At 43.1% G+C, this 27,163-nt stretch overlaps 1 protein-coding gene across 1 annotated transcript in view; it reads left to right on the top strand.

The window, feature by feature from the left end:
- The first annotated feature begins 621 nt into the window (after positions 1–621).
- The window catches only part of fat3a (FAT atypical cadherin 3a), a 151,370-nt gene continuing 124,828 nt past the window's right edge, over positions 622–27,163 (top strand). Inside the window, exon 1 of the mRNA XM_065959912.1 lies at positions 622–747. The gene's annotated coding sequence lies outside the window, so the exon portion shown is untranslated. The remainder of the gene's footprint in view (positions 748–27,163) is intronic.

The following is a 27,163-nucleotide window of genomic DNA, read 5'->3' on the forward strand; positions in this document are numbered from 1 at the left end:
AAAAAGGACAGACTTTAGCTGTTTTATCAGAAGGAATCAAAGCATCAGGGACAACATGTCAGACAGAATTAGATGGAAACATGAAACTGATGAGACATCAGAAGTAATATGAATATGTTTCTGCTGCTTCAGGCTGCTTTATGTTTCTCATCCTCTGTGACATCATGTTTTTACACAGCTGAAGCCTTTATTAATGAATAAAATAATCCTTTACATGACAGTGCCCCATATGTGCATGCTCTGATTAAACACAGAGAAAAAAAATACGATTTCAATTATTTGCAGTATTTTTGGAATAAATAATAGCCTACTTGTTTATATGGGATAGGATACACAATGTTGAAATTCTAAAACAGTCCCAATTACCCCCCCCCCCCCTTCAGGTTGCAGTAGGAAATAAAACATCTATAGGCTAATGTAGGTTTATATTATAATATATTTATACATTTATGGTAACATTAACCAAACATTAAAGGGTGTTTCTGTCTGCGATCAAACTACACACTGAATCTCGTTATTTTACATAAACTATGCAGATCTATATGGCCACACCACGCGCACTCGCCGGTAGGCTGCGCTGTGCTCGCGCTCTCCCGCGCGTGAGGCGGTCTGTCGGTGGCGCGCGGCTCGAGCAGCAGCGGAGACACGAGCGGACAGTTAGAGAGAGTGAGAGAGCGGGACTGGAGCTGTGGATGGTACCGACACACAGACGGACTTTCTAACCGGGATCTTCTGCAGTAGAGCCGGGTGAGTCCCGCGGGCTTTGCCGCTCACACACCAGGGGAGGAGAAAGTGCAGAACGGGGGGAACGGGGGGAACGGGGCTCCGCAGCCCGGGTACGTCTCTGTTTGAATGTGTGTCTGCAGACAGAGAGGACCTGATCAGGTTGGATCTGCTCTAAATCTCCGGTTTCGATCCGTGCTGCTGCCGCTGTTGCAGCTGCGGGGCTGCACGCGCTGCGGGGCTGCACGCGCTGCGGCGGGAGAACAGATGACCCGCGTCAGACTGCGGGTTAGATCTGATCCGGGACAGCTCGGGGTCCGGTCCGGCTCTCTGTGAGGCTGTGGTGCGTTGCAGGCTGCGGAGTGTGTGTGTGTGTGTGTGTGTGTGTGTGTGTGTGTGTGTGTGTGTGTGTGTGTGTGTGTGTGTGTGTGTGTGTGTGTGTGTGTTTGTGTGTTGAATATTGATGGTAAATCTGCTCATTTACCTTCTATAGGAGCACCGTGAGTGTGTGATCGATTACTGATCTAATCGATTAACTTCCAAATCTGCTGCAGCCTCAGACAGCAGAGCAGGCCTCACACACACACACACACACACACACACACACACACACACAGAGACACACACACACACACACACACACACACACACACAGAGACACACACACACACACACACACACACACACACACACACACACACACACAGACACACACACACACACACACACACACACACACACACACACAGAGACACACACTTGGGGAATCTTCATCTTCTGATCCTCTGCAGGTGAATGTTTCTGAGTCTGACAGACAGATGGACGCTGCTGTCCCACAGGGAGAACAAGTGTGTGTGTGTGTGTGTGTGTGTGTGTGTGTGTGTGTGTGTGTGTGTGTGTGTGTATGTGTGAGAGTGTGTGTGTGTGTGTGTGTGTGTGTGTGTGCTTCCTCCTATTCTATTCCTCAGATAAACATGCACACAGCTGTTTATCTTCCTCCTCCTCCTCACCTTCTTTAACCTGTTAGTCTGATCTGAGATCAGCCCTGTATTGATGAAGATGATGAAGATGATTCACTGCAGTCAAAATCACCAGATCTGCCTGCTGCTGTCCAAAAGGATCATTCTGTCTAACCTCATCAGTACCAGATGAACATCATAGGATCTGGTATCATATAGATGTTAACGTGAGCACGCTGAGCTCTTTGGTTTGTTCTTTGAACTAAATAACTGATTTATCCCATAAACTCATCTTAACTCCACAGAAATAGAAATGTATGTTTGGGTTAGAAGTTAAAATGATTGTGTAGTGATCACCTGCGTCCAGAGGAAGACATTTATTCATCATCTAAGTCTGTCAGTTGGATGTTCTGACTCGGACTAGGGTTGTTTGAATTTTTAACTTTGATACGAGTCAATAAATTCAAACAATATCAAAACCTGTTTGATACCATAACACAAATAGTAATGTCCTATAGACACCCTTAATTGCATAATTTGGCTTACAGAAATTGCAGGAAACACCTGAACACGTTTTCGTAAACATTGCCGCGGTTTTTGTGCAGACAGTGTGCAGGAGTTTGCAAATGTGGATGGATTGATCCCTCTTCTACACCTGACTTATGAAGCAGATGTCGTTTTTTGAAGCTTTGTTACTCCTTGATACTATCGGTCAGTGAAATAACAGAGATTTTATTGTTTTGAAACACGTAATTTAACAACTTTACCTCGGACATACAAACATCACAAATTCACCAAAACCAGCAAGTAGAAAATGTGCTGCAGAGCCTCCATCATTAAGGCTGGGTTAGGTTATGCTACAGAGGTGGTAACCTTTCTTTCTGTTCTTATTAATTCATTTCATACTAATGCAGGAAAGCTAACAGTTCTGCCTGTCTCCAGGTTTTGTGCTAAGCTAGGCTAATTAGCTTTTTTTTCTCTGGGTCAGTTGAATTGTTTGGCCATCTTTCTTTGTGTAGTTTGATGATAAATCTCTCTCTCTCTGTGTGTGTGTGTGTGTGTGTGTGTGTGTGTGTGTGTGTGTGTGTGTGTGTGTGTGTGTGTGTGTGTGTGTGTGTGTGTGTGTGTGTGTGTGTGTGTGTGTGTGTGTGTGTGTGTGTGTGTGTGTGTCAGCTCTAGACTGAAGCTGAATGAATGTAAAGCTGAGTGAATTGTATTAGCAGATGCTAAGCTATAATTCTGCAGTGTTTAAACTCCGACGTGTGAAATGATGATCATTTATATTTTATATTTAGAACACATGTAAAATGTTTGAAAGGTCTGTTCTGTTTAAATAAAGATCTGGCTAACATGAGACGTGTGTGTGTGTGTGTGTGCGTGTGTGTGTGTGTGTGCGTGTGTGTGTGTGCGTGTGTGTGTGTGTGTGTGTGTGTGTGTGTGTGAGAGAGATAATGTGTGTGTGTGTGTGTGTGTGTGTGTGTGTGTGTGTGTGTGTGTGTGTGAGAGAGATAATGTGTGTGTGTACACATAGACAAAAAAGGGGCTTGAGCACCTGCCGTTTAGCCCTCTTTAGAGAAAGAGTCCTTCATTTGAATAAATATTTCCTGTTTTCCTGCACACAGCCTAACAGATTGCCCTTTTGGTCAAAAAAGAACATCAGGTCGGGTGATATGTGATCAAGGCCAGCGCGGTGCCCTCTCTGCTGCGTCTGCATGCACAAGCCCCAACATGCATACACACTCGGGTAGTGTGATGATGAGTTACTCTGAGGCCGAGGCAGACATCAAGTATGTAGACAAAGTACGATCATAACGGTTGTTCATTTTGGTTTCATAGTGATGGGCATAATGAAATGCTTCATGTTAATTGACAGGGAAATACTTATTGCAATACAATATGTGTATTGGTTAGGCCTGAAGCCTGAAGCCACTGAGGGGCTGTGTAGGCAGGCTAATAGATACAACTACAGCGTCTACTTGATGTGGTGCTCATGTTGCAGTTAAAACCCTATAGCACCTCCCTGTCTTCATGGAGAGGGTTTCTACATTGTGTTGTCAGATAACCACAGTACAAAAGTCCTTCACATCTTGAATCCAGAAACGGCTCCTAGAAGGGTTTTGCATCACTGCATGTGTAATTAATTGACTGTATGTATCATTGTTTGAGCTACCCTCAGTCATGAGTTGGTTCTAAATATATATATATATATATATATATATATACATATATACTTTTTATTGCTCCTTTAACAGTGTCACAAAGTGTTTCATATCTGGCATGTATTAGCCCAATTCTTTTGAAAATTCTGAATTGAAATATGAATGTTATGAGTTTCAGTCCCCGGCCCTCTGAAATCCTCTGCACGTCCCTGTGAGTGTTTCTGCAGTCAGTGTATTGGTGTGATGTGTGTAACAGTGCTGCTGTCAGCCTCTCAGTATTCAGAGTGTGTTTCTGCAGTAACGTGTGTGTGTGTGTGTGTGTGTGTGTGTGACCTCCCTGCAGAGCACACTGCCCCCCCCCCCCCGCCCACCTCCTAGCTCCACAGGCTTCTGCTGGAAACGGACCCCCCCTACCCCTCCTCCCTCCTTCATCTCGGGGTCCCGTGGGCTTTGTGAGCGTCTGTTCGTGCCAAAATGCCAGTCCCCCCCCCCCCTCCCTGTGTGTGTGTGTGTGTGTGTGTGTGTGTGTGTGTGAGAGAGACAGAGAGAGAGAGAGAGAGAAGGAGAGAGTTGGAGGATTTTATGGTGCCCCTTTTCAAGAAAGCTGGGGGGGGGGGGGGGGGGGGGGGGCTGCTTGTTGTGTGCTGGTGCTTGCTCACTGTGTGTGTGTGTGCGTGCTTGTGTGTGTGCGCGCTATTGTTCAGTATATGCAGGAATGCCGTTGGATGTGCTGGTGTTCCTGGCTGTGTTTTGTGCCTTTGTTGGTCTCTCTGCTGCTGATGTGTGTGTCTTTGTGTTTCTGCAGCACTCACACACGCACGCACACACACACACACACACACACACACACACACACACACACACACACACACACACACACAATTTAGCATCTGTAAGGCTAATCTTAAGCTCTGCAGCCTGTTTGTGTGTGTGTTTGTGTGTGTGTGTCAGGTAAGCATCAGTGAGTCATTAGCGTGAATTCATTGTGTTGAATGGAGCTGTTAGCATGTTAGCAGACTGAGCACAGCAGAGTGTGTGAGACACCGGGGTGGGGGGTTGGAGGCAGTGAGCCCAGAGCTGATGGACTCAAGCTGGACCTCAGACACAAAGGTAAACTCGAACAGATCAGAGGATCAAATGAAGGTGTTCAGATGAGACCTCAGCTTATTCACAGGTCAAACTGAAAACAGATGATGAAGAACGACAGAAGTCATTAAATAAAATCCACATGCTAATCTTTTTAAAGTATAACAACCTGTCGTCGTTGTGAGTGTCTCTCGGTTCTGTTTAGGATGTTTTAATGAGCAGGAAAAAAACTGTTCAAACAGGTGAAAACACACACACACAGGTGAGACCTGCAGCTATTAAAGGTGTGTTGTAGCCAAAGTTGTTTTGACATGACAGTCCTAGTTTACACTCTTCTCCTGCTTTCTGAAAACAGAGAATGAAAATCATTGAGTCATGTGTCTTTTTCCCTGTTCGTGAACTAGGGATGGCTACGATTACTCGAGTATTGAGTTATCGTTGTGGTTGTCAGTAACATTTCACAACTCACTCACCTGGGCACGCGTTGTTTGAGTCTACACTAGTTCAGTTCACTAAGCGATACATGCGCCATTTGAGCTGTGAGCATGTTAAAGTGATGTCTGGAAGTACTTTGACAAACAACAACGATAACATGCAGTGACGAATATGAAGTGTTAAACGTGCATATCATAGAAATACTAGTTCCATGTTTAACCTCATTTGCCACATGTCATTAAAGGCTTTATATGCAATTTTTTAATCCAGCAGATGTCACCCCATGAAACCAAAACAACTTGCGCTGCATTGTTGTGTTAGCATGCTAATGCTAGCGATCTTTATTATGCTCGTATCGTCACACTGCATGTAAATTTACCTGAAATGAGCGTGATCTAGAAACACAGTTAAGCAGTGAGTACAGTATGTTATTCTTCTTTTCTCTAGTCCCTCAATTAAATAACTTTTATACATGAGGGGAGGAGTCAGCCGTCTGTCCTGGCGATGTAAACAAAGTGAAGATAGGACTCTGAAAGCATCACAGACAGTGGGACTCGGGTGTTACACCCATTGTAGACAGTCATGACTCACAGAGTTATTTTCAGAGGAGATACTTGATTTTTATTATATTTAAGAGTGAAAAATCACATAGAAAGACTTTAAAGTTCAAGAAGAAACCAACAGACAAAAAACAGGCAGTCACATCACCTCATGTGCTAGCCCTGTTAGCGCACATCGTTGTGATGAACGAGAGCGAAAAAGATTAGCCTGCTAATGACAAAAATAGTGACTGGAGTTATGCTCCCATTAAGTTTCATGCAAGGGGAAGGCTTCAGAGAGCCGATGGGGCTAGTGAAGCCAGAGTACGAGCCACCATGTCAGAGAAAAACAGCAGCTAGGGGAGTGGAAAAGATGGATGAGGAAATAGCAGCAGGACTGAGCTGAGGGCTGATTCTCCATGTGTCAGCAAAGTGGATGTTACAGACTCGTGGACAGCTCTTCACACAGTCATATGTCACCATAGCTGTTAATTGCATTAAGAACGACCGCTGTCCTACAGTTGAGCAATACTGATGAGCCAAACACAACGCAGACAACACACAGGACCACCGATGTCTTTTTTTCTGGTAAAGAAATCTGATTTGCTGATAATTGATCGTAAGGTAATTAGAGTATTCTTATGTTGAAATGACAGACAAATGCCCCCCCCTTCTGAAGGTGTTAATGATGTGAACAGAGTTTTGCTAACGTGCTTGTTGTTTCTCACATCTTCATCATCATCATCATCATCATCCTCCTCTGCTCTCATAGTGTTGGGAGTCTAAATATGCTGCTCTGATTCCAGCTGTTTTTAATTAATCACATCTTCAGAGCGTCTTTGTATCAGCAGAATGATTCAGCTGTGTGTCTGCTTAAATCTTGAGTCTGTAACCTACACACACACACACACACACACACACACACACACACACACACACACACACACACACACACACACACACACACACACACACACACACAGCTCTCAACAGACTCTGAGAGCACTTAGCATCCATTAAAGATCCCAGTCCTCGACTCACTGTGACACGAGTCATAACAGGGAATAATTGTTGTGCTGCTGATTTAATGTGGAGTCATTATTAAAGCAGGAGAGAGGGGACCAGAGGGAGACCTGCTGATCAGTACCAACACCAACCTCAGACCTCAGAACAATTGTAGTTCCTTCCTCTAGTGTGTAGTCCACTAGAGGCTGTCTCCTGCAGTGAGTCGATCCCTATAGAGCCCCATGTTAAAATGTCCGACTCACAGGCTTGTACAGAATCAGGTTTGGTGTTAGATGGAGGCCTAGGTATAATGGTCATACTTTCACATTATTTTTTACCCCTTTTCCACCAAAGTGAACCAGGGGCTGGTGCTAGGGTTGGTGCAGAGCTGGTGATTGATGCAGTCAGTACTCTGTAATAAGGCTTTCACAGTTGCAGAAATCTCCTGAAAAACTCAGGATATATCCAGGAGGAGCTGGCCAAAATGTTTGCTCAGACAGACCCCTAGTATTTTTTCCACACCAAGTCCGAGTGGGCTGATGTGAGAACGCCGCAGGATATTCACCGGAGAATTCAGCTCGAGCCAATAGGAGGGGGAGTGACGTTTCTATACAGTGACTGCTGCACAGTGCATAGAGTGTCTGCATGTGACCACTACGATCTCCATGCACGTTTTTAAACAGTTAAAAAATGGTTTTCTGTTCGCAAATTTTGTTCTTCTCCACTTTTTTGTTTATGTTGTGATTCCGTTTGACTACACATAGCATTGATATAAAGGCAAATTTTGTCATTATAGTGTCATGTAGCGCTACTTCCGCGTCGTCTTACCTCAGGAGACCCCCCCCCCCCGCCCTCCCTCCAGTCTGACAGCGAAATCTTCCAGCTGTGAGATGCGATGTGCGATGTGAACAGCCAGGTCGGGAGAATCTCCGGAGCAGTCCTCCTGAATGGATTAGCTACAGATACAGACTGTTTAGCTCTGATAGCTTGGCTTTTTATAACTCCTCCCTCCCTCCTAAGCTCCTCCCCTTGTCCACCCCTCAGACTACCGCAGAGACAGTGAAGGTAAAGTCACTTGTTTTGATCAATCTGTTTTGGTATCATAAAGCCCCTGACACACAACAAACATAAACCTCAGGTCTCATTGTCTTTGATTTTGTATATTTAGTTGCGACACAAACAAGCAGCTAGCTAACCTGCAGAATTCTAATTGGAGCTCTATATGCAGCAGACTGAACATGTTGAAGGGGTTTCTCTGGTCGACTCTGCAGGAGCAGACAGGATGTAAACAGAACCTGGCTGAGGTAACGAGATACACAGAACAATTTCTGCAAATGTCAAACATCCAAATAACTGTGTGTGTGCGTTTACGTTTGCGTGCGTGCGTGCGTGTGTGTGTGTGTGTGCGTGCGTGGGTGGGTGGTGTTAATCAGGTTTAATCAGGGGCTGCTCGCTGTGTTTCAGGAGCCAAAACTCTAGCAGCAAAGTCTGAGAGAGAGAAGCAGCTTAAATTACATCGTGAACACAGAGCCTGCAGGCAGTCACACACACACACACACACACACACACACACACACACACACACACACACACACACACACACACACACACGCACTAAAAAAAAGAACAACTGATTTTCCTGCTGTTCATTTTCTCTCAGCGTTGTAGATTGAATTGTTGTTTGTAGAACATATCAGGCAGAGTTGGTCCAAGCTCTCTCAGGTTGTTTATTAGAGTCCACACTGTAAAAACATTCTCATTAAATCCAGACAGAGAGCACATGTCTTTCTTTAAATCTGTTAAAACCATAAATGAGCTCAGTTTCAGCTCACCAAACTGCGGCAGAAAGCAGACAGCGGCCTCCACACCTGTTCTGTTGGCCCAGGGAGCAGACTCTGAAAGAACTGTCTGTGGAGAGTAGGCCTGAATGTAACCTGTCCCAGTAGAAATCTACTAAGAGGGTTGGATATTTAACAGGAGGGAGGAAAGCCAACACAGACCAGCCTGTGCCACAGAGCAAAAGAAACCAGATTAGTGGACACTAGTATGTGCCTCTAAAATAGTGTTTTTTTCAAAAGGTGGGTCAGGACCCAAAAGTGGGTCGCAGAGCCATTTTCAGTGGGTCACTGATGTGTGCCTGGAAAAAAAAATAATGTCAAAAAGTCCATGAGGTGCTTTTTCAACATATTTGTTTTGTTTTGTTTCTTTGTTCCATCATGTTTTGTACTTACTGAGTTCAGAACTGCACCATTTTTCATTGAAGAAATCTGATTGGTTGAAAAATATCTGAAATTCAGTTTGCGATTTTTCATCAATATGTTGGTTGTGGGTCCAAAAGCTAGACCAGTTGAGAACCACCGCTTTAAAAGACATTTCAGGGAGGAGCCACTTCCATTTACCTGCTCTTAAACACCTTCCCATTCTTTTTTATTTTTTGTATTTTTTTTTTTACAAACATCTCATTCCCCAAACAGTGAGACATTTGGTTTCTTGGTTTGTCAGGTTGTTGTTTCGCTTGTTGTTGAGTTGTTCTTTTGGTCAGTTGGTGTGTTCGTTTGTTGTTTCTTTTCTTTTTGATTTTTTGGGTTGATGTGGGAGTATGGTTTGTTTGTGTTGTTGAAGGAAGATGTTAGAATAAAAGAGGAAATCATCAGTTTTAAAAGAAAGTTAAAGTTTTGTTGTAAACATGAGGTGAATGCTGCACAGAGTAAAACATTATGTGAAGGAATCAGTTGGTCTTCAAGGATAAGGGACAGAAGTCAAATTACAGATAAATTAAATACTTCCAGGTTATTCACAAACAAGGTTAATAGTAAAAACCCTCCCCTAGGTGGGTCACACTCCCAAAGCTAGGTGTTTCTTTTGCGCGTGGTCGAACACAGCTCATTTGCATATTTAAAGGTACAGACACAGAAACAGCCTGTTCTGAGTAGGGCTGAAATAGAGGGGTTTATAGACATGTTAAAATACAAGATCAGAGAGGAGTTTTCCCCTGACATATTTTGGGGACCTCTGAGAGTTATATAACCTTGTTTAAAAGAAGTACAATATGTGACCTTTAAAGTGTGTGTGCCGTTGAATCAGGCCTGGTTAGTGCCTGGCTGACACAGAATGAAATTGCTGTTTCAGGAGGATCTGCCCAGACTGTCATGTTTACTTCTTTCTGCTCCTTCAACACAATGAATAAATGAACAAATTAACTCCAGTTTGTTCTCACACACTCACTGCTGGGATTAGTCAGGAAGGAGAATTACTTCCTCCCTCACTCTCACTCGTATTCAGTCTGATTCACTGATTTATTAAACCGCTTTGAAGTGTTTGGGTTTGAAAATCACAGATTTTCAGCACTGATAGTTACTGAGCTTTAAAGAAGTACATTCCTCAGAGATATTAAGGAACTAAAGCAGTAAAAACAAGGTTCCCTGACTCCCTGACATATCCCCAGTGCTGCACCTAAAACTTGTGTTATTAAAGAAACAGATTATAATTCTGATCAGACACCTTCAGCACAGGTCAGACACAGGTTCACAAGTTATTACAGCTGGCTCTGACTTCCAGAGGAGGAAAAGGTGAACTCACTCTTTACTCGTGTAGAAGTTCAGATACTTGTGTACAAACACAGCACAACCTAGAGAAGGGCTGTATCTTGTATGAGCAGTAAAAGTAGTGTCATGGTCTTTTCTGGTTCTTTTACAGAGATTGATTACTTTATTTATCCCTGAGGGTTGAACTGATTAACTGTGTCTAACATGTTAAGCAGACTCTGCGTTTGAATACTCGTCTCCGGAGACGATTTACAGAGAAACACAGACAGAAAACAGCTCTGCTCACTTCCAGGAAACTGAAGGACTTTTCTTATTCAGCTGTAATTAAAGCTGATCTGCTCGTCATGATTTCAGCACAAAGATGTGATTTATAAAGAAAAAGTGAAGAGGTTCAGTCTCTGCTCGAGTGCTCTTCAGAGGACAAAGACACCTGAACAGACCTCACACCTTTACATTCATGCTCACTGTGTGTGTGTGTGTGTGTGTGTGTGTGTGTGTGTGTGTGTGTGTGTGTGTGTGTGTGTGTGTGTGTGTGTGTGTGTGTGTGTGTGTGTGTGTGTGTGTGTGTGTGTGTGTGTGTGTGTGTGTGTGTGTGTGTGTGTGTGTGTGTGCGCAGCAGAGATAAGAGTCACAAAACAAGGGTGGGAGGTATTCAGAAACAGTTGTCCTTTGAGCGTCTGACATTTAATGTCTTTGGATAGAAATATATCACTTTATCCTCTGTGTGCGTGCGTGCGTGCGTGCGTGTGTGCTGTACTCACACATACACAAAACTCCTGGAAAACACCTGCAGTTTTCAGGGTGAGCTGAACAGCCATCATTTACACGTCAACTTTACCCAGAATTTTTCCTGCCAGGCTCCTTGTTAAATCTCTGTGTGAAGTCAGGATGACCTGAGAGCGCAGCAGGAAATTCTCAGGACAATTCCCCGTGTGCCAGCAGTAAGGGGTGATGACGTTTATATCCCTCTACTGATGCACGACCTTAGGATGTATGCTCGGAGCCGCTGTTTTCTCTGTGGACGTAATGAAACTGCTTCATTGGGTTTTTCGAGTTTCAGTATGTACCTCTCTGCTGTTTTGATGATATGATGACTATGTCAAACTAAACATGGCATCGATATAAAGGCTAAACTCTCATAGTGTTGGACTTTGTCCGCCTCTTCTGTGTGGTTCTTTTTATGTTATGTCTCATCTTGAGGAGCTGTTGGAACTTTGAGAGGGTATTGGTCAAGTAGTGTTGTAGTCAAGCTCGAACTAACAGAGACCAGAGTGCTCTGAGACCAAGACAAGGAAAAGGGCGAGACCGAGACAAGACCATAAATATCAATGAAAAATCATCTTCTTGTGTGCAGCGGGCGTGTCACGCAGACCCTACTACCGGGAAGGTTGCGGCCGTAACCGGTGATAAAAATGTAATTATAAATGAATTGAGGTTTCTCATTGTTTTTGAAAAGGGGGGATTTTCCTTCTACTCACAGTCATGATGTGGAAAAATAGCCAAGAAGTGGTGGTCTTGACCGGTCTTGATTTAAAATCTGGAGTCCGTCCAGTCTGACACCGAAACAAGACCGAGTAAAAATGCTTTTGATTCTGAGACGAGACCTTCATAAAGTGGTCTCTTGAGACCAAGACCGGTTTCAAGTAGTACAACACTAGAGTAAAGGATAGTCAGTGAATGGAGATTTACATTTATTTTATTTCTTATTTCTGTGTTTAAGTCCTGTGTTTATGTAGGGAACATTTAAAAGACTATTGGATAAAAAAAAATGTGTTGTGACACAAACAGCTGATCCACAGACAGGTGAACATGAATTCACTTCCCCTTCAGTGATTCTCAAAGGTTTGTGTATGAAACATTAAAAAAATGTTTCATCCCATCCTGTTTCTCTCCTGTCTGCTGTATTTTCTGTGTTTGAATGTTGAGGAGACTCTGAAGTAATGGTTAAATATTGAATGAATCAGAGTTAGCCTGAAGCGCACACACACACAGAACACGCTGACTTTTTCAATATTTAACCTCGACAACCATCTGTCCCCAATGAGCGCAGCACAGAGACTCAGAGTACGAGACATCAGATCATAAAAGGGACAAACAGATCACGTCATGTGAACTGACAAACACCCTTAAACACTGGCTTTAGAGTAGTTTTTGTTTCTGTCACTGTCGTTGTTGTTGTTGTTGATTTCTACTATAGTGTAGCTCTGCAGCATTTTGTTGTCGTTGCTGATACAAACTGTAAAGGTGTTAAATGTGTGAGACCAGGTGCCTGTTCTCTGCAGCAGGATATTCAGTTACCGTGGTAACTTCAGTGTTAACTCTGGCCTTTCAGGACTCGCCATGGTAACATGTGTTTGCTGAACTCCTCATCTGCTCCAGAGCAGTTTATGTTCAGGATAAGAGAACACCTAGATTAAACTCCGCCTACTGACCAATCAGAGCTCTTGATCACAGAGGTCTGTGAACTGATGGTGAGTAAGGAGGAGGGAGAGAGACAAACACCTTCCCATAGGATTTTTAATATAAATTATATGACGGTGAAAGATGATAGATAGATAAGCAAATAAGAGACATAATTATTTGAATTTTAACAGCCACTGAATGTTAAATATTAAAACTTAACCACCACTGAATCTTTTTAATGTTGAAATTATGACACTTGAATTTTTGGATCTGAATTATAAATTGTTGAATTCAGGACAAATAAATTCAGATACATTGTTTTCAAAGTTAAATATTTCAATTCTATAAATTCAGTGGTGTTTAAATTTCAATATTTTACATTCAGTGGCTGTTAAAATTCAAATAATTATGTCTCTTATTTGCTTCCATAAGATACTTTCCATAAGATACTTTATTGATCCAGAGGGAAATTAAAAACAAACAAAAAAAGATGTTCATAATGCATTCCAGTTATTATCCTACAACAGAGCCTAAACAAAGCACTGACACCTTCTGTTGTGCAGAGAAGACATAAATCTAAGTGTTGGCTACATCGCTTTCAGTTATGTCTTTATATTATTTTTTATTAGCTCTGCACACCCTCAGGACTGCAGCTGAAATATAACAATATAACTTTAACCGTCACACGCAGGCCACACATGAGAAAACAATTAATTCAAGGGAGGAAACAGGAGTTATATATTCAGATCGCTTTTGTTAATGATGATAAAGTGATATTATAAACTTAATTTACACGCTCACACTCACAATTCTTCCTGCGTTTGTCTCTGCAGCTGTGTGATATATGTTCTGAGTATGTGTATCTTCTATATATTTTTTCATACCAGAAGAGTTTATAAAAAAATCTGATAATCTTCTGACAGCAGACTGGTTCATGTGTGTAATTGGCTGTAAGCTGCTAAGCCTGCCTCATGAAGGCGTTCATAGAAAATCTAGTTTTACTCATCAGGTTGATAACTAGCTTCATGTGGCTACTTAGCAAAATCTTTAGTGAAGACAGGTCACCAAAAGATAACTTGGGTATGACATCAGAAATGAGTCAGAAATAAGAGAGGGAGAGAAAGTGGGATGGCATAGGGGAAGGGAGCCCCAGGTCGGATTTGAACCCGGACTGCCAACTTGGCGGACAGCATTCTCCGTGCATGGGGAGGACACACTAACCACTAGGCTACCGGTGCCCAGCCCTAGTTCAGGCCTCTGCACATATTGAGGATGAACTCTAATAAACAAAACAAATGCACCAACATTAAGCGATAAATAAAATAATGACTTCTCATACTAAAGAGATGATGATTTATAAATATGATGAATGAGATCACATTAAAGTGTTACACTCAAACCATCCTCTCTGTGTCTTCATGTGGAAAATAAAACCACATGATATTATGGTCACCCGGACAAACCTGCTGGGTCATCGATGTCCACTTATATTTTGATTCACACACACACACACACACACACACACACACACACACACACACACACACACACACACACACACACACACACACACACACACACACACACACTCTGAGTGTCTGAATGGATTCATCAGGCTGGAAGCTGTTTGTTCACATCCCACTGCCCTCATTAACATTTCACTGCCCCCTCCCGCTCTTTTTAATACACACACACACACACACACACACACACACACACATTCGCATACGAGGCCCGATGGTAACCATGGTGGTGGTGTCCCCCTCCTCTCTGTGTTCACAGTGAATCCAAAGATCAGATCAGAGTTTCTCTTTGTAATTCTTCAGCAGACCACGCCATCGGACGGTATAAAACTGTTTGCTTGAAATTTGCTGAAGGGTCTAGGAAGGGAGGGATGAGACGGGGTCTAGGAAGGGAGGGATGAGACGGGGTCTAGGAAGGGTGGGTTGAGTCTGGTACATGAGTGGGGTTCAGGAAGGGTGGGAAGTCGAGACTTAGGGTGGGGGTACGTCTCGCTACGCTTCTGCTTTTGCGTCCCCCCGTTGGTTCCTGTGTAGTGAGAATAGCTGAGGAATGGGGGTCTGAGGCGGGTGGAGACATAAGGGGGAGAAAGGGTGTTATACACTCACACACACACATGTTATGTCACAGGTGAAAGAGATGGTTATGCTCAGGGGAGATAATTGGTCCTGTTCCTGACCTTGTGAAATAATAACTTCATTAAAAACTAAATATTTTGAGAAAAAAACCCCGTCAGCTGCAGCTTGCAGGCCATTAACGAGCAGGTCACAGAGAATAATGTCATACATTAAAAAAAACACACAAAATGACCTTTTTATTGTTTGTGCTGCTGCTTGCAAATCAAACAACAAACATGCAGACATCATGGCAACACAAACACGAACCAATGACTGCCGAGTGTTCCAGCCTGCGTGCATGTTCACACACATCAGGATCAGCGCGGTACACACTCCAACATAATCAGACCGATTTCAGGGGCAGATTCTCCCCTTTTGACATCTAGAGCAAAGTTTTTTTTTGTTTGTGTTCCTGTGGTGGGAGGTGTGTCAGGAGTGAACTGATTTGAAGAACATTGGGCCCGCCCCGTTTTCAAATGTGATCTCCTGAGGGGGGGAAACCTTGAGGAGGCTGAGCATACACTCTGTAGATTGTCCACAGCCACAGCATGTAAAGAATCTCCTCCAGCTCGCTTTGTAAAATGTACAGTGGACTTTGTAATATAACAATGAGTGAGGTCTTTTACCTGCTTTTTGTAAAGTGTCTTGAGATAACACTTGTTATGAGTTGACGCTATACAAATAAATTGAATTGAATTGAATACAGTGCATGTTCACACCTTCATCTGTAGTTTAACTTCTTTCCTCAATATTTTTCAGTTTAAAGTACAAATAATATCGACAATTCTTCCTGCCCGTTGTCCTCCATTTTTGTTTACTCTAAAGTCCAGTTTGACATGAGAGAGTGTGAGATTTCCAGTTTTTAGAGTCAGTACTTGAATCCAGCCCTTAGACTGGGGTCCAACTTGACTCAGACATGACTCTGATTGGACTCCGACTTGAGCATTTACCGCCTTTGAACTCGGTAGTTGGAGAGGAGGAGTCCGACATATTTACTATTAAAGACTGAGTGAATGTTTTTATTAGTTTCTGTTTTAAAAGGCTCTAACTATTTATTCAGTTTGAAGAAAAGGCTGTGCCGTCTTGTTTAGCGAGTACGTAAGTATGATAAATGAAAGTGTCGATCCCTACTTTTTTCAGAGTGTCTCAGTCTGAGGGTTTGATCAGGTCAGCTTTAACTCGGGATGATCTGAGGACAATCAGCTGAGCTACACATATAAAGGTTCAATCATCTTTTCGTGTAGTTGAAAGTGAGGCCGTGTAACACTTTAAAGTGAAATAAATTCAGATGTAAGGGCCGTTGACTCGATTGGATCTCTCTTGGTGTTTTCATTCTTGCACAAAATCTCTGAAAACTTCTTGAAATCTTCGGATGAACCCCCCTCTTTTCACCCAACAAGTTTTTACCCGACTTTACCTGGAATCTTTCCTGCAAGCCTCCTAGTACAATTTCTGACCAGTACAGTTTATTAGCATGCTAGTGTTCCCATTTCATCAGTGTGTCAGTGCTGCTAACTGACTCTGACTGAATATCATGAACACAAACACTGAACTGAAAGGGGTGTGTGTGTGTGTGTGTGTGTGTGTGTGTGTGTGTGTGTGTGTGTGTGTGTGTGTGTGTGTGTGTGTGTGTGTGTGTGTGTGTGTGTGTGTGTGTGTGTGTGTGTGTGTGTGTGTGTGTGTGTGTGTGTGTGTGTGTGTGTGTGTGTGTGTGGTAGTAGCAGAAGAAGAAGATATTGGAAGTAGAGTGGAGCCTGATTGGATAAATTGGTAATTTGTTAGCCGAGGTTGTGCTGGAGTCATGTTGGCTTATCCAGTGAAGTGGACGACTTATTGAAGAACATATTAAGGAACTCATTGAAGAACATATGCCGACAATGAAAGTGTGTTTGGAGTCTGTGATTGGCTGCTTCTCCTCAGCAAGCGAGCGTCTCGACCTGGCTTCTCTCTCTGGAGGAAAGTTTGATTTGGAGATGCGATTTGTAAATTTAGGCTGTCAAGTCCAGCTAGCATGATGTCCGAGGATGCAGGCTGTGGTCTGTGTGTGTGTGTGTGTGTGTGTGTGTGTGTGTGTGTGTGTGTGTGTGTGTGTGTGTGTGTGTGTGTGTGTGTGTGTGTGTGTGTGTGTGTGTGTGTGTGTGTGTGTGTGTGTGTGTGTGTGTGTGTGTGTGTGTGTGTGTGTGTGTGTGTGTGTTTGGGGGAAAGATAGACATGTGGTGAGTTGAACACTATGTGCCTGATTTACTGCCCCTTGGCTATCGGCACCAGAATTACTAGTTGGTTTAACAAATTATTCATATTTTTGGTCCTCAAAGCTCAAACTGTATAGCACAGCCGCTCACTGGCGCTGGGGGCATAGACTGGTTGAAGCTTTGGGTAATGGGCCGGCTCTCTTTGTTCTACAACCTGGATGTAAACGAGCATAATGAACAAATAGCATTTTGTCACCCCGCAGTGCCCCACAACTAGATTTGAATTCAGAAAATAGACTTAAAAACCAAAATAAGACTATTTCAATTTTAATTGAAGTATAAAAACTGTTTTTATCTGGTATACATTTTTTCCAATTTTGTGCAGCTCAATTTCTTGTTGTGTCCGGGCTGACAGATATCAGCTGCACGGATTTTCAGTATTTTTGATATCGACCAGAGCAATATGTAACTACTTTAAGCACATGTATGTGGATGTTAACCTGCAGGACACACTCCATTTTAACATGAGGACTGAAGGCTAGCATTGCTAATGTTAGCCACACCTGGCAAACCAAATTGCATCGTTCTAATGAAATGATTCTCAATCTTGTCTGTTTTCTGAGTGTTTTCTATCCTTTAGAATTTAAATGTTCGTTTAACCGACTAGCACATATTAGTCGCCTCAGAACATCCCTCGTACAGAGAGTGCCTCTGAAAGCACATTGTTAGTGTGAGCTGTCGTATCGATTGGTCTAAAGTGTTCTTTAGCTTGTTAGCCAAACTGGCCCATTGACCTCTGAAGAGTTATCGCCATCTTTGTGTTCGTGGAGACAGTGAGGTCTGCTCAATGATCTGATCGGACACTAACAATGTGTTGCGCTGTGGAGGAGGAGGAGTCTGGTGTCTCTGGTGAAGAGGAGCTGGGATTTTGAAGTCCTCCTCCTCTAATGTGGTGGAGAACGAGCAGCTTTTCTGTTTCTGAAGCAAGAAAGTTGTGTGTGTGTGTGTGTGTGTTTGTGTTCTCTCTTCTTTTATGTTTGCTCACATTATAAATGTCAGCTCATTCAGCAGTGCATGAATATTGACACCCCCCCCAACCCCGTCCTTTTAAAACACAAACTAAGCGACTCATAGAGGAGACGCAGAGAGAGGAAACTCATAGGATCATTGCAGAAAATAAGCTCTGTGGCAAACACACGTTTCTGAAGCGTAGGCGTTTTGTTCAGCAGGATAATCTTCACAGATGAACACCATTTTTATGATGTTTGAAGAGTTAATGTGGCCGACAGAAGTAAAAAGCTAACGTTATGCTAAAGCTAACTACACCACGGTCAGATGATTGTGACGTCACTAGCGTTATGCTTCAGACGATCTCCGATAAACTAATCCACGTATCTTAATAAATAGTTTACTAACATAATATTCACCTTAATCTAAAGATTAAACCTACAGGAGACATCTCCGACTAGTGAGAGAGTTCCTTTCCTCTGTGTCCGGCGTGATGACGTTTAATGTCCCTGACAACCACTGTAGTCACATTTAGTCTCTTGTTAGCAACCACCTTTTTAAAGACGAGTAAAAACTTCAAAATTCACAAGTGGGGGTATTACCTAATGTAGTTTATGTGGTCTAACAAAACACCAACATCTCTACAGCTCTTTTTAACCACAGACCTTATTTCAGGAGTCTAACCACAAACACATTCATAATCCCCATTGACTTTTAGACGTTAGACCCCATGGTGCTCAAATGCTAACTTACTTCCTGGTTTTTGGACTCATTAATATTGGAGCTTCTAAGTTGACCCATTACGTCACAAACCAAAAACCATCGACAAATAAGTTAGCAAGCTTCAAACTATTTGTATGTTGAACTTGACACAACCTGTGCTATTTCCTCGACACTCTACTCGCTCAAACTTGTTTTTTCTTCTACACATTTATGTCATGCGACTTCCGGGGTCAAAGCCCGGCTCGGGAACTGTGGAGCACACTCAGAACGTCTAGTCCAGTTTGGGTCTGATTGAGGTGTCTGCATTGCAGGAGTAACTCGACCTCCACCAACATCATGTGTTAGTCCGACTTTGAGAAGTTCAACTTATGTAAGATTTCAGTCAAACTAACATGTTTACATAGATTTAAAAAAATCCAGTTTTAGTCAGACTTACACAATAAACATCAACAACATCATGTCTACTTACTGAGTGTTTATAGTGTGTGTGTGTGTGTGTTAGCTGTGAGTCGTTGCATTTGATTTTTTTTGTAATGGGTCATTAATAGATTTTTTTCTCACAGTACTATGACATTGCATAATAAACATTAGCCTAGCTTAGCATGCTAACCAGCATGTAACATGAAAGACGCTGTGTTAACTCATTAAAAGACTTCGAGTCATCTTTAAATCAGTACATTGTCGGTTTGATCTTGGCTCTTATGGTCCACCCTGAACCCCAGACTGCTCCTGAAGGCTGTGAAAGGAATTAGGTTAGTATTGATGCTCTCAGAAGAGTGTGTGTGTGTGTGCGTGTGCGTGTGCGTGTGCGAGAGTGAGTGTGAAAGTGACAGGAAGTGTAAAGTGCTTTGAGTGGTCAGAAACTAAAAAAGCACTTTATAAGAGCAGTCCATCAGACATTTCTCTCCTCTGTGACAGTCAGTGCTCTGTGTGGTTTACACGGGGACTAACAGACATTAAACAGACAGTAAAGAGCAGACAAACGCCGCCCACTATTAACGACATCATTGTTCATCGCCCACTCGCTCACCCTTAATGTTTCCGATTACAGAGAGCTTGTTTTTAACAGAGAGCTGCAGAAAAAAGTCTTCTTAACGTAAGAACAGATTGAGATTTTAAATATTATTGAAGTGACACGTCTGGTTTGAGCCAACAGTGGTTGTTTTGATTTCAGCACTGCTTTCTGTCTATGTAACCGCAAACAACCTCAGAACCCGATATCTATTATCTGACCACAGTGACCACCACAGTGTCGTCTGTTTTCAGGTGAAGCTGACAGATATCAACAATCTTTTTTTCTTGGACTAAACTCTGAACTCGGCATTAGGTTGTTGTTTTATAAATCAGAAGTGACCTTATTTAGAGAAAGGATGGATGATATGTACAGAATGTCGTGGTTCACAGCTTCTTCTTCTTGTTCTTTTTGAAAACAGAGAATAAGATCCATTGAGTAGTCTGTCTTCTCCTTCAGTGAAGTAGGGATAGATATCGTCTTCTTCTTCTTTGTGCTCTAAACTAAGAACACTGTGAATAATAAAACGTGTCCCTCAGTCACAGACTGTGATTCATATGCAGGTATGTGTTTACAGAGATAATATGAGAGGAATTGCCCGAGGGACCCTTCCCCCCCCCCCTCCCCCCACTTATGTACCTGCTCTGTGTCGTGTCTGGTCGTCGGCAGAACCAGGTGACCTCGTGTTTGCCCGGCCTGCAGACGTGCAGCCTCACAGCCTCTCTACCGCAGCCTGGCTCTCTGCAGCAGCTTCACTCCGACTCCCCCCGTCAGAAACTGTGAAGACTGAAGAGAAAAATCTGCTTCACACGATGCAGAGGGAGAAATAGGAGTAGAGAGAGAAACAAGGGGCAGCAGAGAGTGCACGATGAAGACCCTGTAGTGATGAAGAGGAGCTTTGATGTGAATCTGGATCTGCTGCCTGCTTCAGTCAGAGCATGGAGCTGAATACTAAACTCTTCCTCCTCCTCCTCCTCCTCCTCCTCACTGCATCAGTCAGCACAGGTCAGCCGACTCAGGCCTCAGGCTAATGTTAGCATCATTAGCTCAGTCTGCAGCAGCAGCAGGACCTGCATTCACACGTCGTGGCTCTGAACTCCCGTTTTCTTAAACCTGAGAGCACACACGCATACGGCTGAAATGGTGCTTTAGTAATGCGAATTTCAATGTTCCCAGTAGGAAAATGTCTCTGAGAGGAATGAGTGCAGAGATAATACACAGTCACATTCTGTGTTTAAAGTTGTAGTTCTGCTCTGTAGAATTAAGATTGTGTGTGCAGCCTGCTGTGCTAATCAGCAGCTCTGTACCAACTGCTCCTGCAGCTATACATGTGAAGACTTTTCTGCAGCTCTATATGTGAAGATGATACTTTACAGAAGCTCTATTATATAAAGATGATACTATTCTTCAGCTCTATTATGTAGAGATGATACTTTTCTGCAGTTCTTTATGTGAAGATAATACTTTCCTGCAGCTTTCAATTTCAAGAGCGATACCTTTTTTGCAACTCTAAAGGCTTTTTTTTCGGATGCATTTTTTAAAATCTGTAATCTGAAAAAAAAAAAAAAATTACGCACAGAGACCGTGCACACTGAGTTTGCTACATTTATTTTTGAATAATTATTGCGAAAATACTTAGTATGAGACAAGATATCTCATACTCTTCACCCAGAGTGCTCTATCAGTGAAGATGATTTTGCGGTTCTTTCACTCCTTGAAAAAATAACAAAAAAACAACGTTGTCCTTCAACATGAAAACATGTGAGAGCGAGAGTTTCACCTGTGAAGAAAGTTGAGTTTTTCCTATTGATAAGGAGCTGCAGAATTATCCCGATCGCTCCCTGTTTTAGGATGGCAGTGGTCCAGTTTGATACACTGCTCTCTATAATGGAACCACAAATTGAAAAAGAACCCCACCAATTTTCGCCAAGCAACTAATCATGAACAGCCAACAAATCGAACCTGTCATAAATAATGATGACTGAAAAAGTGTGAGAGAGTGAGTGTGCATACATGGATGACAGAACATCGCATTCCTTTTCTAACATGCGTCAATTTCCGACAAAGAAAACGGACTCAGTGTGCAATGGCCTTAAACGTGAAGAAGGGTAGTTTCTGCATCTCTGGACGTGTACAGTGATACGTTTCTTGCATCTGCGGCTCGGAATGTGAAAACGTTTCATCCTGCTGAGAACGAGCAGCTCTGATCAGGTTTACATGATGAGAGCTCAGAGAGGCGTGCAGATGGACTCTCAGCTGGTTCTGAGAGCAGCAGATTGAATGATGGGAACGTGATTCTGTCTGATGGATACTGCCCTGAACGTGTCCGTATCATGATGTAATGGGTGTACCTGGATCAGGTTTACTTTTACAGATCCCTCTGTAGACAGACAGGAAGTCTGCTGTGCTCATAAAGAGTATTATAAAGGACTCAGTGTTATGTCTGCAGCAGCTGTTAGAAACGTTCATACCCCCTTAAATCATCTCACGAACATGGTCAAGTTAACCCCTAACACCCCGCAGTGCCCAACAACTGGGTTTGAATTCAGAAAAAAGACTTAAAAAACAAAATAAGACAATACAATTTCCATTTGAATTGAAGTATAAAAACTGTTTTTAACTGGTATACATTTTTTCCCAATTTTGTGCATCTCTCATTTTACTGCTTTTTTCTGTTGTGTCTGCTGTTGTTGTGTCCGGGCTGACAGATATCTGACCTCATGTTAAACAATCTGCACACACAAAGAACCATATATGAAATCACTGGACACACACACACACAGATGTGTGAAGTCAACGTGTGGTATTTTTTTCACTCGCGTGCTGTGTAGTTAAACTTCAGTGTGATCAGATAAAGACGAGCAGAGAGTCTGTTGTTGTTTCTCCACCTGCTGCCTGTCAGTCATGAACACACAGCTGCTGCATCACATCAGTGCGTGTGTGTGTGAGGATTAACATGCCTATCACCATCTTGTCTTTTGGAATCAAAAGTGACCATATTTGGACATCAGGATGGATACCATTTGCTCTGTACTGGTTCACAGGTTGCAACGATAGCATCTTGTCAATCAAAGGTAGCCCCGCCTTAAATCCTCCCCATGCTATATGTTCTATTTGATAGTTCGGCTTGAACAGTTCAGTCTGTTTATATGTCAGCTCACTCAGCTGTGCATGAATATTGCCCCCCACCCACCTCGTCCTGTTACATTTCAAACTAAGTGATTTAGAGACTCTTAAAGGAGACACAGAGAGGAGATGTCAGTGTCCTCAGGATAAAGAGTCCTTAGGATGAGGAGGTCAGTGTCTCCAGGATATGAAGGTCAGAGTCCTTAGGATGATTAAGATTAAGATTTACTTTATTGATCCCACAAGGGGATATTCTGTTTTTGCACTCTGTAAGTCATGCAACACACACATGCACACAAACAGGATCCTATGGACACGCACTCATGGAGAGATGTCAGAGTGACGGAGCAGCCCACAGCGGGCGCTCCTGAGCTGATGGTGGTGGGGGGGCGGGGTTCTGTGCCTTGCTCAAGGGCACCTTGGCAGTGCTCAGGAAGTGGATTGACACCTCTCTCTACCAGACCAACTTCCATATTTTGGTCTGCACCGGGACTCGAAGGTCAGTGTCTCCAGGATGAGGATGTCAGATGGTCAGAGTCCTCTGGATGATGAGAATAGAGGTGAGTGTCCTCAGGATGTGAATGTCAGTGTCCTTAGGATGATGAGGTCGGTGTCCTCAGTATAAGGAGGTCAGAGGTCAGTGTCCTCAATTTCTGAATCTGATCCGGGCTCTGGTGGCTCAGGCATGCTAAACCCTTACTTGTCAGGACGTTTTGTTACAGAGAGAGGTGTGTCTTTCTCTGTGAGCGGTCGTGATATTGACGCATTCAAGGACACACCTCAGCTCAGAATACAGATTACTGCTTCATTTTTCATGATCTTGAAGCTTTTTTTTTAATAGATTTTAATTTTTCTGTAGTTGCATAACAAACATAAAATGCATATTTTTTTATTGCTTTACACTTAATTTAATGTTTTGCTGTAAAGCCACGAGTGTAATCCCTGTTTTAAAACATGAACAGAATCTTAATCTAAAGAAAGGTGAATGGACTGTGTTTGGGACGAACTCAAAGAAACACACAGAAACACACTCACAGTGACTCATGTGAACTGGAATGATGATGTCATCGTTAAACTGGGAAGGAGGGCTCCAGTCAGTCTTTGTTACTGACTGTTATTTCAGTTGGAGAGGGAGGTAGGGGGTGTTGGAATGCCGACAGTGGGCATCAGCCAGAAAAGCCCCTGGCATTCGCTGCCATAGTAACCCCCCCCCCCCCCCCCCCCCCCCCACACACACACACACACACACACACACACACACACACACACACACACACACAGTTTACCCCCCTAGCTCTCCTCACAGTCAAGGGAGAAGGTGAAAGACTAAACAAAGAGTGACACACACACACACACACACAGAGGTAAAGTAACGGTCAGTGTGTGTGTGTGTGTGTGTGTGTGTGTGTGTGTGTGTGTGTGTGTGTGTGTGTGAGTGTGTGAGAGAGTTTCTCTGTCACTGAGCTGCCATTAATCTGATGTGTGCCTGTTTGTTTGTAACGGATTATCAGGCGCCGGAACTAATGAGTTTTAGACCTGAACCCTGAGTTTTGTGTGCCGAGGGTGGGGGGTATCGAGCAAAGTGGAAAGTATAAAATCAAATCAAAGTGATGAGATGGGAAGAGGAGGTCAGCAGGACTCTGTGTGACTGGAGGGGGAGGATGAAAAGAATGAGGAGGAGAAGGAGAAGCAAGGGAGGAGTAGTTATATGATACAGCATTAGATATGTATAACATGAATACTATATAGCATTACATATATTCTATGTTTGTAACATGTACAGTATTCATAACCCTGACCTCTCCATCACCAACATGAAACAGGAACACAGAAACATGTTCATATCCAACTCGCCGCTGTAGTTTAGCTCTGTTTGGAGCGTCCAACACAAAGTGATCTCAAGCTGCAGTTTTTACATGACCAGTAGGGGGCTGTGCAGAGTCAGAGGGGATGGGACGGAGTCGTGTCCATGATGTGTCCTCCATGTGTCCTTCGTTTGTCCTCGGTGTGTCCTCTCTTGGTCCTCCTTGTGTCCTCAGTGTGTCCTCCATGTGCCCTTTGTTTGTTCTCGGTGTGTCCTACATTGGCCCTCCTTGTGTCCTTGGTGTGTCCTTCGTTTGTCCTTGGTATGTTCTCCATGTGTCCTACGTTTGTCCTCAGTGTGTCCTCCATTGGTCCTCGGTGTCTCCTTGCTGTGTCCTTGGTCCTTGGTGTGTCCTCGGGTTTCCTCCATTGGTCTTCAGTGTCCTTCGTTGGTCCTCGGTGTCTCTGGGTTTGTCCTCACTGTGTCCTCCATTGGTCCTCGGTGTGTCCTCGGTGTCTCCTCTGTGTGTCCTCGGTGTGTCCTCAGGGTTTCCTCCAGCTGTTTCTTCATAAAAATTGTTAAACATTCAAGTGAACAGTGTAACATGTGTCCACTTAGTTTTCTCTGTTCCGTCGTTTTGGGGATTTTAATGCAGGTTTCGTGTTCGGTTTATCTCTGCCAGCACTGATTTCAAACACCATCATTCAGGTAGAATACACATCGACTACAACAACACAATCAGGAGCGTTTTTAACTCCTCGTGTTCGTACAGAGCAGTTTCACGGAGCTGAACTCATCCAGACGAGAGCAAACATCAGGTCCCTTCAGGATCCAGAACAACCTTTAGGGACAGAATCAGCACTTAGAAAGAAAAAACATAAAAACACTGTGAAGTACTTTGAAGTTCATGTACTCATGAAAAATTCACTCAAAGTATCTGACAATGTCATGAGAAAAGTGTTTTCAGGTCAGATACCTTTATTTTTTCTGAAAGTTTTAGTGAAACACTATATCCACCTATGACGACCTGGGGATGTGTGTGTTAGTGTTTACAGCAGCACGTAGAGGAGTGACAACTTTTGAATACAGTGAGGACATGTATCTGTTACTAGGAGAGGCGGTCATGGTTTTGTACCATTTCAGCTCAACAGGGAAAAAAAACAACACAGAAATGATTACACCTCTCTTTATGTGAACACGGGATGGGACATTGTAATGAGGTTTGAGCCTTTTCAATACACACCCGCCCTTTACTACTGCGTATGGGCTCATAGCCTTGTCTGTGACACTCTCTGCTTTCACACCCAGATACTTTTTAAAAACAGGGGATACATTTTTGGACACCTTCCTTTTTTTAAAAGGTTTATTTTTGGGGACTTTTGAAACCTTTATTGTAGAGACAGGACAGTGGATAGGAGTCAGAAATCAGAAGGAGGTACGACATGTGGGAAAGTAGCCACAGGTCGGATTCAAACCCGTGCTGCCCACATCGAGGAATGTAACAGCATCCTTACATGGGGTGCTATCACAATAACCACTAGGCTACCAGCACCCTATAGGACGCATTTCGTTTGTCGAGCTCCTGTGATTGGCTCCTCTGGGTGATGTCGCCTAATATTCATGAACATGTTTGACATGTTTCCAATGACATACAGCACTGTGAACCCCACACATCTGATTTAAAGAACCAGTTGGGTCTTCTAAATCTGCTTCCTTAACTTTTTCTTCTTCTTCTGTGTTTAGTTGTGTCTGCTTCTTCTTCTGCGTTCACTGTTTATTACCTGTTAAGTGATGTGGTTGCTGTGTGTTTTTCGTTGTTGTGCTGTCTCCCTCCCTCTCTCTCTCCTGTGTGTGCTTCTACTGCTCATCCCTTGGAGCATCCAGTGATAGAGCACACCTGTGCCACCTTAACAATCAGAGCCACAGTATAAAGAGCAGCAGATAACAGGCAGCCAGTTGCCAGTAAGCCATCGGGCTGAGTCTGTGTTATGGAGCTTTCTACTGTTTACTCTTTCTGTGGAACAAGGGTGTATTGAGGCCTTAGTGGGCTCTTTTCTGTTGTAGTTTTATCTAATAGTGTTTGGAGGTAATTAAAAATATAAAAGCTTGTCTTTTGTTCATGTTTTTGACAGAAGCTTGTTTTGAGTTGTACATTTTACCCTTTGATTTTTAATACATTTCTTAAAATGTGCTTATACTTAGTTCCTCCTTCTTTTCCCTGGGTTTCAATTTAATTGTTACTCCCTTATCCCCTAGCCACTGGGGAACGTGACAATAGCGGTTGGCAAACAGTTACCAGCATTAGC

This window comes from Labrus bergylta, chromosome 11 (assembly GCF_963930695.1).
Source record: "Labrus bergylta chromosome 11, fLabBer1.1, whole genome shotgun sequence".
NCBI classification, from domain to species: domain Eukaryota; kingdom Metazoa; phylum Chordata; class Actinopteri; order Labriformes; family Labridae; genus Labrus; species Labrus bergylta.